This window comes from Schistocerca serialis, chromosome 10 (genome assembly GCF_023864345.2).
Source record: "Schistocerca serialis cubense isolate TAMUIC-IGC-003099 chromosome 10, iqSchSeri2.2, whole genome shotgun sequence".
Lineage (NCBI taxonomy): Eukaryota > Metazoa > Arthropoda > Insecta > Orthoptera > Acrididae > Schistocerca > Schistocerca serialis.
In genome coordinates this window covers 193,433,282-193,450,109 of record NC_064647.1, presented here as the reverse complement: position 1 = coordinate 193,450,109, position 16,828 = coordinate 193,433,282, and the positions used below count along the sequence as shown (strand labels likewise).

General features: G+C 46.2%; 1 protein-coding gene across 2 annotated transcripts in view; it reads left to right on the top strand.

The window, feature by feature from the left end:
• The first annotated feature begins 562 nt into the window (after positions 1–562).
• LOC126425068 (retinol-binding protein pinta-like) overlaps positions 563–16,828 on the top strand; it is a 271,017-nt gene continuing 254,751 nt past the window's right edge. The window contains exon 1 of one of the 2 annotated variants that reach the window (XM_050087978.1): positions 563–628. The gene's annotated coding sequence lies outside the window, so the exon portion shown is untranslated. The remainder of the gene's footprint in view (positions 629–16,828) is intronic. The other variant, XM_050087979.1, reaches the window with a different exon arrangement.

Below are 16,828 nucleotides of genomic sequence, written 5' to 3'. Positions count from 1 at the left end.
AACAGGTATCTTTTCTAAATCGTTTTGCAATTTGTTTTGATCTTCTGATGAGTTTATTGAACTATAAACGGCAGCAGCATTTTCAAACAACCTTAGATGTTTCCTAAATCGTTTATAGAGATAATGAACAGCAGAGAGCCTATAACATACCTTAGGGAATGCTAAAAATTACTTCTGTTTTACTTTATGACTTTCCGTCAGTTACTACGAACTGTGACCTCTCTAGCAGGAAATCACGATTACAGTCACGGCAATACGTTACACAACTATTTAGAACGTTTTCTCGCTGACCTCAGATATGTAATTTTTTGACAAAGGTCGTTTTCTGTTATGCATTTAGAACTTTTTTCGTTGTCCTCAGATAGATTTTTGACAAAGATCGTTTTTTGTTAATAAGTCTTTAGTTTAGAGTGACTATGGAAAAGCCCTCTCTCCGCGTTCCATCCGTCAGCCTTCATTATTGTTTACCGCGCTGGAGCAGAGGGGCAGAGGGGTCAGCCGCGAGTTGCGAGTCCGGCCGCTGGCGGCGCGAGTGAGTCACCAATGGAGCGCGACGCTGGCGCAGCAGGACAGTCGGCTGCCGACCGCCCAGCTGTTCAGACGCGCGTGAGAGGCAGCTGCTGCAGCGGTGAGTGTGCTCGCGGATATCTAGCCAACTGCAGTCAGCTCAGTAACGCATACCGCCGCACCCTTTCTTTTGACAGCTGGAGGGAATTTTCTATTTGTATGGAACGAAGTGGTGATCCATTCAAGGAAATTACTCTTAGCTGTATATACCGCATTCTAATTTTAGTTCTCGTTGTAGCAACACAGTTCGCAGGTATAACGTTCTTCATTATCCCACGTATGTCTTGCCCCACTCCTTTCGGTATCTAGTGTGGGTGACTACTTATATATGTGAATGTCCTCATGCTTAGCTGAGTGATAACGTGCTTGCGTACCATGCAATGGGCCCGGGTTCAGTTCGGGGCGGGGTTGGAGATTATTCCGCAACTGGACTGGGTGTTGTGTTATCCTTCTCATCATTTTATCTTCATCACCGGCACGCAAGTCGCCCAATATGGCGTCGACTGAAAACTTCCCCGGTTGGGGCTCCCAGCCAACAATGCCCCCCGATCATTTCTTTATGTGTGTGAACTTACCATTCCAGGAGAAGAATTGTTACTTTTTTGCAGACGATATGTTACAAAAAATCTCATTACGGAGAAAGTAGCTGAAGAAATACTTAATAACATTTTTTAAGGAATTATTGGTTCCCTTTGAAAATGGACAAATAATTCTTCGAGTTCTGGATGAATGTATTTTACAAAGTATTACATAAAAATAGTGATTATACATTGCATGGAAGAGCACGTTTTAACCCTGTGGTGCATGAATTTCACTGCAGTGGACAACTTATAATGGTCAATTTTCTGGCGTTTTCAATCAGTCATGAGGCTGAATTTGCATGCAGGACACAACACCAGTAGGGAGTGCCCACTGCAGTGAAATGTGTGCATTTGCAGCCCCAGGACTGATTGAAAATGCTAAAGAATCGACCATTAACAGCTGTCCACTGTAATGGACGATATGCACTACAGGGTTAAAGTTTCTTACACACCATTACAAATGTGCTAATGTGTCCTGCAGACAGACTTCATACAGTAGTCAGCTTCGACCCATAATCGTTCGAACATGCCCCTGTCAATGTTCAGAAGCGTGGCATCGATACGACTGTGCAGCGTAGGCGGTACGTACACATTGTCTGTCTCACATCCCCAAAGAAAAATATCGCAAACGCCTTAACGGTATCCTGAAGAATGCCAAATCATTCTGAACGCTGTTACCTGTGCACCTGTCTGGAAATCCTTCTTTCAGATGGTGACGTACTGCCTTGTGCCAATGAGGCGGAGTTCCGTCTTGTTGGAATACGAAATTTTGGATGTTCCCTGTCAGTTTAGAAAACAACCAGTCTTGCAACACGTGTATGTCCCGAGTGACTGGAAAAAAGCGCAGGAGACGCCTGTATAAAAGAAGGGTAGAAGGACGGATCCTCAAAATTACAGACCAATATCCTTAACATCGGTTTGTTGCAGGATTCTCGAACATATTCTCAGTTCGAATATAATGAATTTCCTTGAGACAGAGAAGTTGCTGTCCATGCATCAGCACGGCTTTAGAAAGCATCGCTCCTGCGAAACGCAACTCGCCCTTTTTCACATGATATCTTGCGAACCATGGATAAAGGGTAACTTCCGGAAAGTGTTTGACTCGGTGCCCCACTGCAGACTCCTAACTAAGGTACGAGCAAATGGGATTGGCTCCCAAGTATGTTAGTGGCTCGAAGACTTCTTAAATAATAGAACCCAGTACGTTGTCCCCGATGGTGAGTGTCCATCGGAGGTGAGGGTATCATCTGGAGTGCCCCAGGGAAGTGTGGTAGGTCCGCTGTTGTTTTCTATCTACATAAATGATTTTTTGATAAGGTGGATAGCAATGTGCGGCTGCTTGCTGATGATGTTGTGGTGTACGGGAAGGTGTCGTCGTTGAGTGACTGTAGAAGGATACAAGATGACTTGGACAGGATTTGTTGGTTCAAATGGCTCTGAGCACTATGGGACTTAACTTCTGAGGTCATCAGTCGCCTAGAACTTAGAACTACTTAAACCTAACTAACCTAAGGACATCTCACACATCCATGCCCGAGGCAGGATTCGAACCTGCGACCGTAGCGGTCGCGCGATTCCAGACAGTAGCGTCTAGAACCGCTCGGCCACACCGAGCGGTCAGGATTTGTGATTGGTGTAAACAATGGCAGCTAACTCTAAATACAGATAAATGTAAATTAATGCAGATGAATAGGAAAAAGAATCCTGTAATGTTTGAATACTCCATTAGTAGTGTAACGTTTGACTCAGTCACGTCGATTAAATATTTGGGCGTAACATTGCAGAGCGATATGAAGTGGGACAAGCGTGTAATGGCAGTTGTGGGGAAGGCGTATAGTCGTCTTCGGTTCATTGGTAGAATTTTGGGGAGATGTGGTTCATCTGTAAAGAAGACCGCTTATAAAACACTAATACGACCTATTCTTGAGTACTGCTCGAGCGTTTGGGATCCCTATCAGGTCGGATTGAGGGAGGACATAGAAGAAATTCAGAGGCGGGCTGCTAGATTTATTACTGATAGGTTTGATCATCACGCGTGTGTTAAGGAAATGCATCAGGAACTCGGGTGGGAGTCTCTAGAGGAAAGGAGGCGTTCTTTTCGTGAATCGCTACTGAGAAACCTGCATTTGAGACTGACTGCAGTACGATTTTACTGCCACCAACTTATATATCGCGGAAAGACCACAAAGATAAGAGAGATTAGGGGTCGTACAGAGGCATACAGGCAGTCATTTTTCCCTCGTTCTGTTTGGGAGTGGAACAGGGAGAGAAGATGCTAGTTGTGGTACGAGGTACCCTCCGCCACGCACCGTATGGTGGATTGCGGAGTATGTATGTAGATGTAGATGTAGATATGTGTACCTACCACAATTTTCCCATACACTTTGCTTCGTGGTACAGCCCAGAAGCCGTTCGGCCTTGGGAAATTTCTTTATTGTTCACTGTTAACGTCCAGTTTTGCCGTCGCACATGCGGACTTTGTGACGATTCATTTGACCCTTTATGTGAAACGTCACATCATCACTGAACGCGAGTCGGAGGGGAATCACAAAATTCGCGAGTGATGATGCAGTCGCGTGGGGGAGTAAAAGTTGCAGCATCTGTATGCGATACGGTCTCCGATGTAATCGCTTGCGGAGGATGTTCCGCGCAGCTGGCTGTGAAATGCCCAGTTCGCGACTGGCACGGCGTGTCGACTGATTTGTGCTACGAAGGCGCGCTTCGCGGACACTGTCCACTCTTTAAACTGCAGCACGCGGTCATCCGAAACTTTTCACATTCCGGAGGCGACCTGCATCCTACGAAATATCGATACCGCCGCAGAATGCTGTGGTGGGTTGCCGCCATATGCTGTACGGATATTGAAGGACCCAAAATGGCCTCTGTTGACTAGTCGCCGTTTTGCACACTCATCATAATGAGACCTGGAGTGACATAAACAAAACAGGGTGAATGTTTGTTACGTTCAAAAACACCCGAAGCGACGGACGAAGGTGAGACTGACACTAGTAATTTAGAAAAGCAGTTTAGTAAGCTTAAAGCAACACACAAGAGTGGCGATCTATTACAGAAGCTCGAAATTCAGCGCAGACTTCGCTGCGAGATGCTCATAATAGCTTCCACAACCAAACACTGTCTCGAACGCTCGCAGAAAATCCAAAGAGATTCTAGTAAAGTTTGCTAGCGGCAAGACACAGCCAACGCCTTCTCTGCGTGATAATGTTAGAAATTCTGTTGACGACAGTGCTGCTAAAGCCTTCTGAAATTCCATCACCAAAGAAGACGAAGTAAATATTCCAGAATGAGAATTAGAGAAGAGCTGTCAACGTAAATAACTTGGAAGTAGCTGTCCTCGGAGTAGTGAAACAACACAAATCACTTAATAAAAGCGTCTTCCGGTCCAGACCGTATCCCATTTAGGCTCGTTTCAGACTATGCTGATGCAATACCTCCACACTTCACAATCACATACAATCGCTCGCCCGACTGGAGATCGGTACAGAAAGACCGGAAATATGCACAGGTCACACCAATATACAAGAAAGGCTATGCGAGTAAACCAGTAAATTTCAGGCCCATATCTTTAACGTCGATATGCAACAGGATTTTTTTAACAAACACTGTGCTCGAACATTAAGAATTACCTCCATTAGAATGTCTGTTGACACAATGACAACACTAATTTAGAAAAGATCGTCCTTGTGAAACACAACTAGCTCTTTATTGACACAAACTGTTAAGCGCCACCGACAAGGAATTTCAAAGTGATTCCGTATTTCTAGATTTCCAGAAGGCTATTTCGACACTGTACCACGCAACTTGATTGTAATAAAATGTGCGGTTACAGAATATGGTCTCAGTTATGGGACTGGATTCGTGATTTACTTTCAGAGAGCTCACAGTTCGTGGTAGCCGCCGGAAAGTCATCGAGTAAAATGGAACTGAGTCGGCCGGAGTGACCGAGCGGTTAAAGGCGCTGCAGTCTGGAACCGCACGACCGCTGCGGTCGCAGGTTCGAATCCTGCCTCGGGCATGGATGTGTCTGATGTCCTTAGGTTAGTTAGGTTTAAGTAGTTCTAAGTTCTAGGGGACTTATGACCACAGCAGTTGAGTCCCATAGTACTCAGAGCCATTTGAACCAAAACGGAACTGATTTTTGGTGTCTCCCAAGGAAGTTGTATAGATCCTCCGCTGTTCCTTATTTGCATAAACGAGACGCCGTTTCAGTTGTTTGCAGATGGCGCTGTCGTTTCTCGTCTAGTACAGTCATCAGAAGACCAAAACAAATTGCAAAACGATTTAGAAACAATATTTCTATGTTGTGAAAATTTACAGTTAGTTCTAAATAATGAAAATTCTGATGTCATCTATTCGAGTGCTAAGGTAATTCGTTACATTTCTGTTGCTCGAGAAATCAAATCTAAAAGCTAGAAATTCAGTTAAATTCCTAGCAATTACAATTACGAACAAATTAAAAGGGAAAGAACGCATAGAAAATGTTGTGAGGAAGTCTAACCAAAGGCAGCGTTTTATTGGCAGGACACTTAGAAGACGCAACAGATCTACTAAAAAGACTGCCTACACTACGCTTGTTCGTCCTCTTTTGGAGTACTGCTGGCCGGTGATGGTATCCTTACCACATAGGCTTAACGGACTGTATCGAGAAGTACGTTTGTGTTATCGAGAAATGGGGAAGAGTGTTTGTGTTTGTACTATCGAGAAATAGGGGAATGATTTAGAAAAGATCGCCCTCGTGAAACGTAACTAGCTCTTTACTCTTACAAACTGTTGCTTCACGGACGTGATACAGGATTTGGTGTGAGAATCATGAAAGCAAAGGCGTTTGTCGTTGCGGCGGGATCTTGTCACGAGATTTCAGCCACCAACTTTCTCCTCAGAATGTGAAAATATTTTGTTGAGGCCAACCTGCATAGGGAGAAGCGATCATCGTAATAAAATAACTGAAATATGAGTTCATAAGCAAAGATACAGGTATTCGTTTAATCCACGCGCCCCTTGAGAGTGGAATAATAAATAAACACTGTGAAAATGTTTTTATGACCCTCTGCCAGGAACTTGTAGCGTACCCATGTAGATGTAAATATATATATGTAGACACATGGGGGTCGCAAATCTCGGGATATATTCCAATAATGGCTGAGAAGTGTTTAACATGTTAACCAATAGGCTCAACGCTGCGCGTGCGACGAGTTACGCCACCTGGTGACGTCACATTTTCTAAAGTCACCGCCCATTTTTGGGGTATTTCCCGATATTTGCGACCCTTCGTATCCTATATCAAATTACTTGCCTCAGGGTCACCTATGTCAGTTTCAAGGTTTTCATACGCCAATAAGAATCACCCGCTGTATCTGAAGCTGTAAATCGTCAAAACCTGACGAATAATTTGTAATCATATTACATATGCAGTTCGGTACAAGAAATAATCATATCGGCAATTGATGTAACGCGTGAACAGTAGTCAGTAAACAGACTAGAATGTTCAAAATTTTTTGGTGTTCATACTGTCGAAAACTTGCAGCTGGAGAAGCACATTACTGAGCAACACAATGTTTAAGCTCAGCTACTTTTTCCTCTGCAAGTATCGGGAACAAACGATTCAGCCTCCTGACCTGTTTTGCATATTTCCAATCAACAATGTCATATGAAATAATTTCTGTGGTAAGCCATCACATTCATTCATTCATTTCCGTGTCCGGTCAGCATTTCCAAAAAATAGCACCTGCGATAGCTTTGCCATTTCCTTCGTAAACATCTTGTATTGTGCACGGGTCGCCCAGGAGGGTGCATACAAGTAGGTGGCTTGGATCTCCGTCAGCCCCACACTCTGTGTAGACATTCTAACGGTACATTCACAACATATAAATTAATTAAATTAGTCATAAATGATGCATCACATTTTCTGAAGAATGGTGATGTCCATGTTTTGGACACTATAAGAAACAATTGCTTGTATTATTTGTTATTAAAACTGTCAGAGACTCAAAAAGGTGCTCAATATGCAGCAATGGACATTTTTGATCATTTACCCAAAGATATAAAGTGCCTTAGAGGTAGTACAACAAATATTAAATGTAACCTAAAATCATTTTTTCTCTGGAGAAGTAGCAGCCAAAATAAATAAATAAATAAAGCAAATAAAGCAAAGTAAGTTATAGTTGTGGTTGCGTGAGTGGAACAGAAAAATGCAGTTAGGTGACAAAAATCATGGGATGTGCAGACCTGCTTTGGAACCGATCAAGTGGCGCTGTGGTTGGCACACTGAACTCACATTCGGGAGTGGACGACGTTCAAACCCGCGTCCGGCCATCCTGATTTAGGTTTTCCGTGATTTCACTAAATCGCTTAAGGCAAATTCTTGGATGGTTCCTTTGACATGGCACGGCCGACTTCCTTCCCCAACCTTCCCTAATCCGATGAGACCGATGACCTCGCTGTTTGGTCTCTTCCCCCAAATCAACCCAACCACAGAAATGTTGAGCCATGCTGCCTCTATAGCCGTCCATAAATGCAAATGTGCACGAACTGACCTCTCGGTCATGTTCCGTAAGTGTTCGTTGGGATTCATGTCGGGCGATCTGGGTGGCCAAATAATTCGCTGGAATCGTTCAGAATGCTCTTCAAACCAGTCGTGAACGATTGTGGCCAGTGATATTGCCTTTTGGCACCCATAAAAGTTCCGCCGTTGTTTGGGAACATGAAGTTCATGAACGGTTGCAACTGTTCTCCAAGTAGCGGAACGTAGCCATTTCCAGTCAATGACCGGTTCAGTTCGACCAGAGGACCTAGTCCGTTCCATGTAAGCACAGCCCAAACGATTATGGAGCGACCGCCAGCTTGCACAGTTCCTTGTTGACAACTTGGGTTCATGGCTACGTAGGATCTGCGTCATACTCAAATCCTACCATGAGCTCTTACCAACTGAAATCGGGATTCATCCGACCAGATGACGAATTTCCAGCTGTCTTGGATCCAACTGGTAGCGTCACGAGCCCAGAACGGGCACTGCTGGCGATGTCAGGCTGTTAGTAACGGTTCTCACATCGCTCATCAATCGTCTTCTGCCATAGCCCAATTACGCAAAATTTCGTCGCTCTGTCGTAAGGGATACGTACGTCGTACGTCCCACATTGATTTTTGCGGCACTCAGTGCTGCTTGTATGTTAGCATTGACGACTACGCAAACGTTGCTCCCCTCGGCTGTTAAGTGAAGACCTTCGGCCACTGCCTTGTCTGTGGTGAGAGATAATGCCTGAAATCTGTTGCTGTCGGCACACTCACTGTGGATCTTGCAAAACTGAACTCCATAACAATTTTGAAAACGGAATATCCTGTACGTCTAGCTCCAGCTACCTTTCTGGGCTCCACGTCTGTTAATCCTCGTCTTGCGGACATAATCCTGTCGCAAACCTTTTCACATGAATCACCTGAGTACAAATGCCAGCTCCGCCAATGCACTGCCTTTTCATAACTTGTGTACGCGATACTACCGCCATATATACACTACTGGCCAGTACAATTGCTACGCTATGAAGATGACGTGCTACAGACGCGAAATTTAACCGACAGGCTAGGCGCTCAGTCCGGAACCGCGCGACTGCTACGGCCGCAGGTTCGAATCCTGCCTCGGGCATGGATGTGTATGATGTCCTTGGGTTAGGTAGGTTTAAGTCGTTCTAAGTTCTAGGGGACTGATGACCACAGATGTTGAGTCCCATAGTGCTCAGACCCATTTGAACCATTTAACCGACAGGAAGAAGATGCTGTGATATGCAAATGATTAACTTTTCAGAGCATTCACACAAGGTTGGCATCTGTGGCGACACCTACAACGTGCTGGCATGAGGACAGTTTCCAACCGATTTCTCATACACAAATAGCAGTTGACCGGCGTTACCTGGTGAAACGTTGTTGTGATGAGCCGTGTAAGGAGAAGAAATGCGTACCATCACGTTTCCGACTTTGATAAAGGTCGGATTGTAGCCTATCGCGATTGCGGTTTATCGTATCGCGACATTGCTGCTCGCGTTGGTCGAGATCCAGTGACTGTTAGCAGAATATGGAATCGGTGGGTTCAGGAGGGTAACACGGAACGCCGTGCTGGATCCCAACGGCCTCGTGTCACTAGCAGTAGAGATGACAGGCATCTTATCTGCATGGCTGTAACGGATCGTGCAGCCACGTTTCGATCCCTGAGTCAACAGATGGAGACGTCTACAAGACAACAACCATCAGCACGAACAGTTCGACGACGTTTGCAGCAGCATGGACTATCAGCTCGGAGGCCGTGGCTGCGGTTACCCTTGACGCTGGATCACAGACAGGAGCGCCTGCGATGGTGTACTCAGCGACGAACCTGGGTGCACGAATGGCAAGACGTCATTTTTTTGGATGAATCCAGGTTCTGTTTATAGCAGCATGATGGTCGCATCCGTGTTTGGCGACATCGCAGTGAACGCACATCGGCAGCGTGTATTCATCATCGCCATACTGGCGTATCACCCGGCGTGATGGTATGGGGTGCCATTGGTTACACGTCCCGGACACCTTTTGTTCGCATTGACGGCACTTTGAACAGTGGACGTTACATTTCAGATGTGTTACGACTTGTGGCTCTACCCTTCATTCGATCCCTGCGAAACCCTCCATTTCAGCAGGATAATACATGACTGCATGTTGCAGGTCCTGTACGGGCCTTTCTGGATACAGAACATGTTCGACTGCTGCCCTGGCCAACACATTCTCCAGATATCTCACCAATCTCAATGGTGGCCGAGCAACTGGCTCGTCACAATACTCCAGTCACTACTCTTGATGAACTGTGGTATCGTGTTGAAGCTGCATGGGCAGCTGTACCTGTACACGCCATCCAAGCTCTGTTTGATTCAATGCCAAGGCGTATCAAGGCCGTTATTACGGCCAGAGGTGGTTGTTCTGGGTACTGATTTCTCAGTATCTGTGCACCCAAATTGCGTGAAAATGTAATCATATCTCAGTTCTAGTATAATATATTTGTCCAATGAATATCCGTTTATCATCTTCATTTCTTCTTGATGTAGCAATTTTAATGGTCAGTAGCATATGTGTGCATATCGCTGTTCAAATGGTTCAAATGGCCCTGAGCGCTATGGGACTTAACTGCTGAGGTCATCAGTCCCCTAGAACTTAGAACTACTTAAACCTAACTAACCTAAGGACAGCACACACATCCATGGCCGAGGCAGGATTCGAACCTGCGAGCGGTGCAGCAGCGTGGTTCCAGACTGAAGCGCTTAGAACCGCTCGGGCACCGCGGCTATCCCGTTTGCTAACTCAGTGTAATTTGATCATCAGTATTAAATTTAGGAACTTGTAACCGGCCAACTTGTTGCCATCCACTGAAACTAATCCTCGCCGCGCGGGATTAGCCGAGCGGTCTTAGGCGCTGCAGTCGTGGACTGTGCGGCTGATCCCGTCGGAGGTTCGAGTCCTCCCTCGGGCATGGGTGTGTGTGTTTGTCCTTAGGATGATTTAGGTTAAGTAGTGTGTAAGCTTAGGGACTGATGACCTTAGCAGATGAGTCCCATTGGAATTCACACACATTTGAACAAACTAATCCTCGAAGTTTCGATATGAAAATTGTTCGGAAGATCAGTGGAACATGTAACTAACTTGCGGAGTCCTCGAAACTGACAGGTCGTATATTACTGAAGGGAATTAAGGCTTCCACTGATAAAGCTGTTGCAGGTGCTTCTGCAGAAGACGCTCCCGCCTTGCCTTTGACGTGCTGGAGGCTGCCGCCTGTTGTGGTTCGTGTTGTGTTGCGTTGTGACCTGCTTCGTGAGAGAATGCAGCGTAGATTTGCATAGTAATTACCTTGCCATTGCATGGCTGCCTAATCGTTCTTAATGAACTTAGTGACAGTGTATAGCTGTGAAACTTCGGGACTCGGACCGCAGACGTCCGGGCGGGCTTTGCTTCATGTCTACTAGCATGAGTCTGACAGTGGCTCTGCCATCAAAAGGCGTGCGGCGTGTACAGGGCGAACCAGAACATAGAAAGTGTATTTTTTTTTAAAATATACATTTAAAAAAATGGAACCATGCCTATTGAAATTAACAGACTAATAGTAGTGTAAATTACACTGAAGAGCTAAAGAAACTGGTACACCTTCCTGATATCGTGTACGGGACTCGCGAGCACGCAGAAGAGCCGCAACACGACGTGGCGTGGACTCGTCTAATGTCTGAAGTAGTGCTGGAGGAATTGACACCATGAATCCTGCAGGGCTGCCCATAAATCCGTAAGAGTACGAGGGCATGGAGATCTCTTCCGAACAGCACGCTCCAAGGCATCCCAAATATGCTCAAGAATGTTCATGTCTGGGGAGTTTGGTGGCCAGCGGAAGTGTTTAAGCTCAGAAGAGTGTTCCTGGAGCCACTCTGTAGCAATTCTGGACGTGTGGTGTGTCGCATTGTCCTGCTGGAATTGCCCAAGTCCGTCGGAATGCAAAATGGGCATGAAAGGATGCAGGTGATCAGACAGGGTGCTGACGTACGTGTTACCTGTCAAAGTCGTATCTAGACGTATGAGGTGACTCATATCACTCCGACTACACACGCTCCACATCATTACAGGGTCTCTACCAGCTTGAAAAGTCCAGTACTCACATGCAGGGTCCATGGATTCATGAGGTTGTCTCCATACCCGTGCACGTCCGTTGGTTCGATACAATTTGAAACGAGACTCTTACGACCAGGCAACATGTTTACAATCGTCAACAGTCCAATGTCAGTGTTGATGGGCCCAGCTGAGGCGTAAAGCTTTGTGTCGTGCAGTCATCAAGGGTGCACGAATGGTACTTCGGCGCCTGAAGCCCATGCCGATGATATTTTCTTGAATGGTTCGCACGCTGACACTTGCTAATCGCCCTGCAGCAATTTGCGGAAGAGTTGCACTTCTGTCACGTTGAACGATTCTCTTCAGTTGTCGTTGGTTTCGTTCTTGCAGGATTCTTTTCCGGCCGCAGCGACGTCGGAGATTCGATGTTTTATCTATATTCATGGTACACTCGTGAAATGGCCGTACGGGAAAAGCCCACTTCATCGCTTCCTCGAGATGCTATGTCCCATCGCTCCTGCGTCGAGTATAACAGCACGTTTAAACTCGTTTGAATTGTGATAAGTTGCCATTGTAGCAGCAGTAACCGATCCAACAACTGCGCCAGACACTTGTTCTCTTATATAGGCGTTGCCGACCGCAGCACCGTATTCTGCCTGTTTACATATCTCTGTGTTTGAATACGGATTCCTGTACCAGTTTCTTTGGCGATCCAGTCTAGAATGACAATGATCTCTGCGGCAGGATACTAATTCGAGTCGTTTACGAGAGATCCAGTTGTGCAAAGCTTTTCACACCGACACTGGTTTGGGCCATTCAATCTGCGTACTTGCTAGGAACGATGTTGTTATGTTTGCTTACAGTATGCTTGTGTGTTCCTTGATTGCACTGCCACTTTCGTTAGCGGACGATGGGATTTACGAATGCAGAAAAAGCCGACGTGTTTATGGTGTATGGAAAATGTAGGAAGAATGCAGCTAGTTTTCGTATGGTGTATGCGGCAAGATATTCCAATAGATGTCAACCATCTCGGCAGTTATTTGTCAACTTCTTCAATCAGTTAGGTGAAAGTGGTATTGTAACACCTAGGCAACGCAATAGAAGGAAACAATTAATTAACTTTTCATAACTGGAATTCACAGTCATGTAAAATTTTTTGAAAGACATCATGTTTACGCCAGTGACTGTTAGACGTTTTATTTCCACTATTACAATTTCGATCTTAGGCCATTATCAAGTGCAGATGTTTTGGCTTTAAGCCAGGTCAACTTTATACACGCTGACATATTTATATGTCGCTGTTATTTGCTGTTATACACATTCGTAACGCTCGCACTACTTAGTAGCATTACGAATGTATATAACATCAAATGACAACGCCATATAAATGTGTCAGCATGTATAAAGTTGACATGGCTTAAAGCCAAAAGATCTGCACTTGATAATGCCCTAAGATCGAAATTGTAATAGTGGAAATAAAAAGTCTAACAGTTACTGGCGTAAACATGATCTTTCAAAAAAAGAAGGAAACAAGCTGAGGACAGAAGAGAGGGAAATTAATGTTCTTGCTGCTCTTGCAGCTGATCCGCACGTCAGCTGCGCAATCACACGAGGAAGTGGCATGAGTCAGGCAAGTGCCCTACGCATTTCTAACGACACAGGTTCTATTCCTGTCACATTTGTCTCCATCAAGAGGTGCATGGAAACGATCATGAGAACCGTGTTAACTTCTGTACATGGCCAGTAAGACAAGATACTCCAGATATAGCATGTAATGAAGTCGCCGCGCGGAGTGGCCCCGCAGTTTAAGGCACCATGTCACATACTGCGCCGCCCCTCCCGCCGGAGGTTCGAGTCCTCCCTCGGGCATGGGTGTGTGTGTTGTTCTTAGCATAAGTTAGTTTCAGTAGTGCGTAAGACTAGGGACTGATGACCTCAGCAGTTTGGTCCCTTAGGAATACACACATTTGTAATGAAGTCACATTTACCAATCATTGCCATGTAAGCCGCCGAAACATGCACTGCTGGTCTGTTGACAATACTCATAGGCTTCGTCACGTGGAACGTCTGCTTGCATGGAGTACAAAGGGGTGATGTGGGATGGTGAACCATCACGTCATAGGCTCGTTTTTCATAGAGGGAACACTGACCACGCATAAGTATCGCTGGTTGCTAACAGATCATCTGCCACAGATGCTAGAAGGTGTTCTCTGCAGAAAAGGAGGAACCCGTTATAATAAGGTGAAGACTGTCTAACCCATAGTGCACGAAGTATCATACACTACTGGCCATTAAAATTGCTATACCAAGAAGAAATACATACGATAAACGGGTATTCATTGGTCAAATATATTATACTATAACTGACATGTGATTACATTTTCACGCAATTTGGGTGCGTAGATCCTGAGAAATCAGTACCCAGAACAACCGCCTCTGGACGTAATAAGGGCCTTGATACGCCTGGGCATTGTGTCAAACAGAGCTTGGATGGCGTGAACAGGTACAGCTACCCATGCAGCTTCAACACGATACCACAGTTCATCAAGAGTTGTGACTGGAGTATTGTGACGAGCCAGTTGCTCGGCCACCATTGACCACACGTTTTCAGTTGGTAAGAGATCTGGAGAATGTGCTGTCCTGGTCAGCAGTCGAACATGTTCTGTATCCAGAAAGGCCCGTACAGGACCTGTAACATGTGGTCGTGCATTATCCTGCTGAAATGTAGGGTTTCGCAGGGATCGAATGAAGGGCAGAGCCACGGGTCGTAACACATCTGAAATGTAACGTCCACTGTTCAAAGTGCCGTCAATGCGAACAGGAGGTGACCGGGACGTGTAACCAATGGCACCCCATACGATCACGCCGGATAGTACGCCAGTATGGGGATGACGAATACACGCTTCCAATGTGCGTTCACCGGGATGTCGCCAACCACGGATGCGACCATCATGATGCTGTAAACAGAACCTGGATTCGTCCGAAAAAATGACGTTTTGCCATTCGTGCACCCAGGTTCGTCGTTGAGTACACCATCGCAGCCGGCCGGGGCGGCCGCCTGGTTCTAGGCGCTACAGTCTGGAACCACGCGACCGCTACAGTCGCAGTTTCGAATCCTGCCTCGGGCATGGATGTGTGTGATGTCCTTAGGTTAGTTAGGTTTAAGTAGTTCTAAGTTCTAGGGGACTGATGACCTCAGACACCATCGCAGGCGCTCCTGTCTGTGACGCAGCGTCAAGGGTAACCGCAGCCATGGTCTCCGAGCTGATAGTCCATGCTGCTGCAAACGTCGTCGAACTGTTCGTGCAGATGGTTGTTGTCTTGCAAACGTCCCCATCTGTTGACTCAGGGATCGAGACGTGGCTGCACGATCCATTACATCCGTGCGGATAAGATGCCTGTCATCTCGACTGCTAGTGATACGAGGCCGTTGGGAACCAGCACGGCGTTCCGTATTACCCTCCTGAACCCACCGATTCCATATTCTGCTAACAGTCATTGGATCTCGACCAACGCGAGCAGCAATGTCGCGATACGATAAACCGCAATCGCGATAGGCTAGAGCCCGACCTTTATCAAAGTCGGAAACGTGATGGTACGCATTTCTCCTCCTTACACGAGGCATCACAACAACGTTTCACCAGGCAACGCCAGTGAACTGCTGTTCGTGTATGAGAAATCGGGTGGAAACTTTCCTCGTGTCAGCATGTTGTAAGTGTCGCCACCGGCGCCAACCTTGTGTGAATGCTGTGAAAAGCTAATCATTTGCATATCACAGCATCTTCTTGCTGTCGGTTAAATTTGGCGTCTGTAGCTCGTCATCTTCGTGGTGTAGCAATTTTAATGGCCAATAGTGTAGTATGCCTTCACAAATTGTTTCGAAATCGCTGGATTCGACGCAATGCACTTGTCCAGCCCGTTCCCCTGATTTGACGCTTGTGGACTTTTTTTCTGTGGGGAAAGCTGAAAGGCGCTGTCTACAAGTATAAACCAACTTCACGCGATGATATGCAACGATGTGTTTGTTACTGCAGCGTGCTCGGACAAAAATGGCTCTGAGCACTATGCGACTTAACGTCTGAGGTCATCAGTCGCCTAGAACTTAGAGCTAATTAAACCTAACTAACCTAAGGACATCCATGCCCGAGACAGGATTCGAACCGGCGTCTGTACCGGTCGCTCGGCTCCAGACTGTAGCGCCTAGAACCGGAAGGGCACTTCGGCCCGCGTGCTGTGACATCTCCGCCGAAATCGTAGCACGTGTGCAGCAGTCGTTACGTATCAGAATGGGAGCATGTACTGCCAGTACCGGTGGTCCTTTTGAACACAACTTGTAATGGTAAATTGTCTCGTAACGGGTCAGAATCCACATAACTATTTTATGCATTTGTATTGTTCTTTAGTGTGTGCTACTACAGCTATTGTACAAGTCTCGGTGTGGGAGCATTTCAAAGTACTATGTCTCGTAAACAACTCGCACTACAGTGAGCCGAAAATTATTTTGGAACTGGCAGCGAGGACGGAAGCGTGGGCGGAGGGGGTGGGGGGAAGGGGTGTGAATCCCACGCGGCAGGCGTGGGGCACTTTCCGCCAATACCACGCTTCCTGAAGCTGCAGCAAATCCCCAAAGTTGCCAGACCTTCACCCGCACTACAACACTTGCCTGCTAGCAGTGGGCTTCAGCTGCAGTCAGCCTGCTGTCGTTTGTGGTCGTTGCGCCCTGTGACTTCTGTGTGTTCGTTTGTACAATTGTAGGAGTTGTTCCTGTTATTCATTGTTATTGTTATGCGTTGCGTGATACTGAACGATGTGAGCGGGAAGTTCGTCGAAAGCTATAACTCAAAAAGTTGGACGTCGTTATCTTGGCCAGAGGACTGCAATACCAGGGCAGTCACGCGAAACTCTTTCCGCTTTACGTACCTAATTCGAGGCTGAAAAAATGGTGGACCGGTGCACTCCATTACCAAAGTGCTCGACAGAAGTGCTGTAGCTTTGAATATAAAGACAGAAATTGTTGATGCGCCCGCTAAACCCGCTGGGCGTGACAGGTAATTAGGATT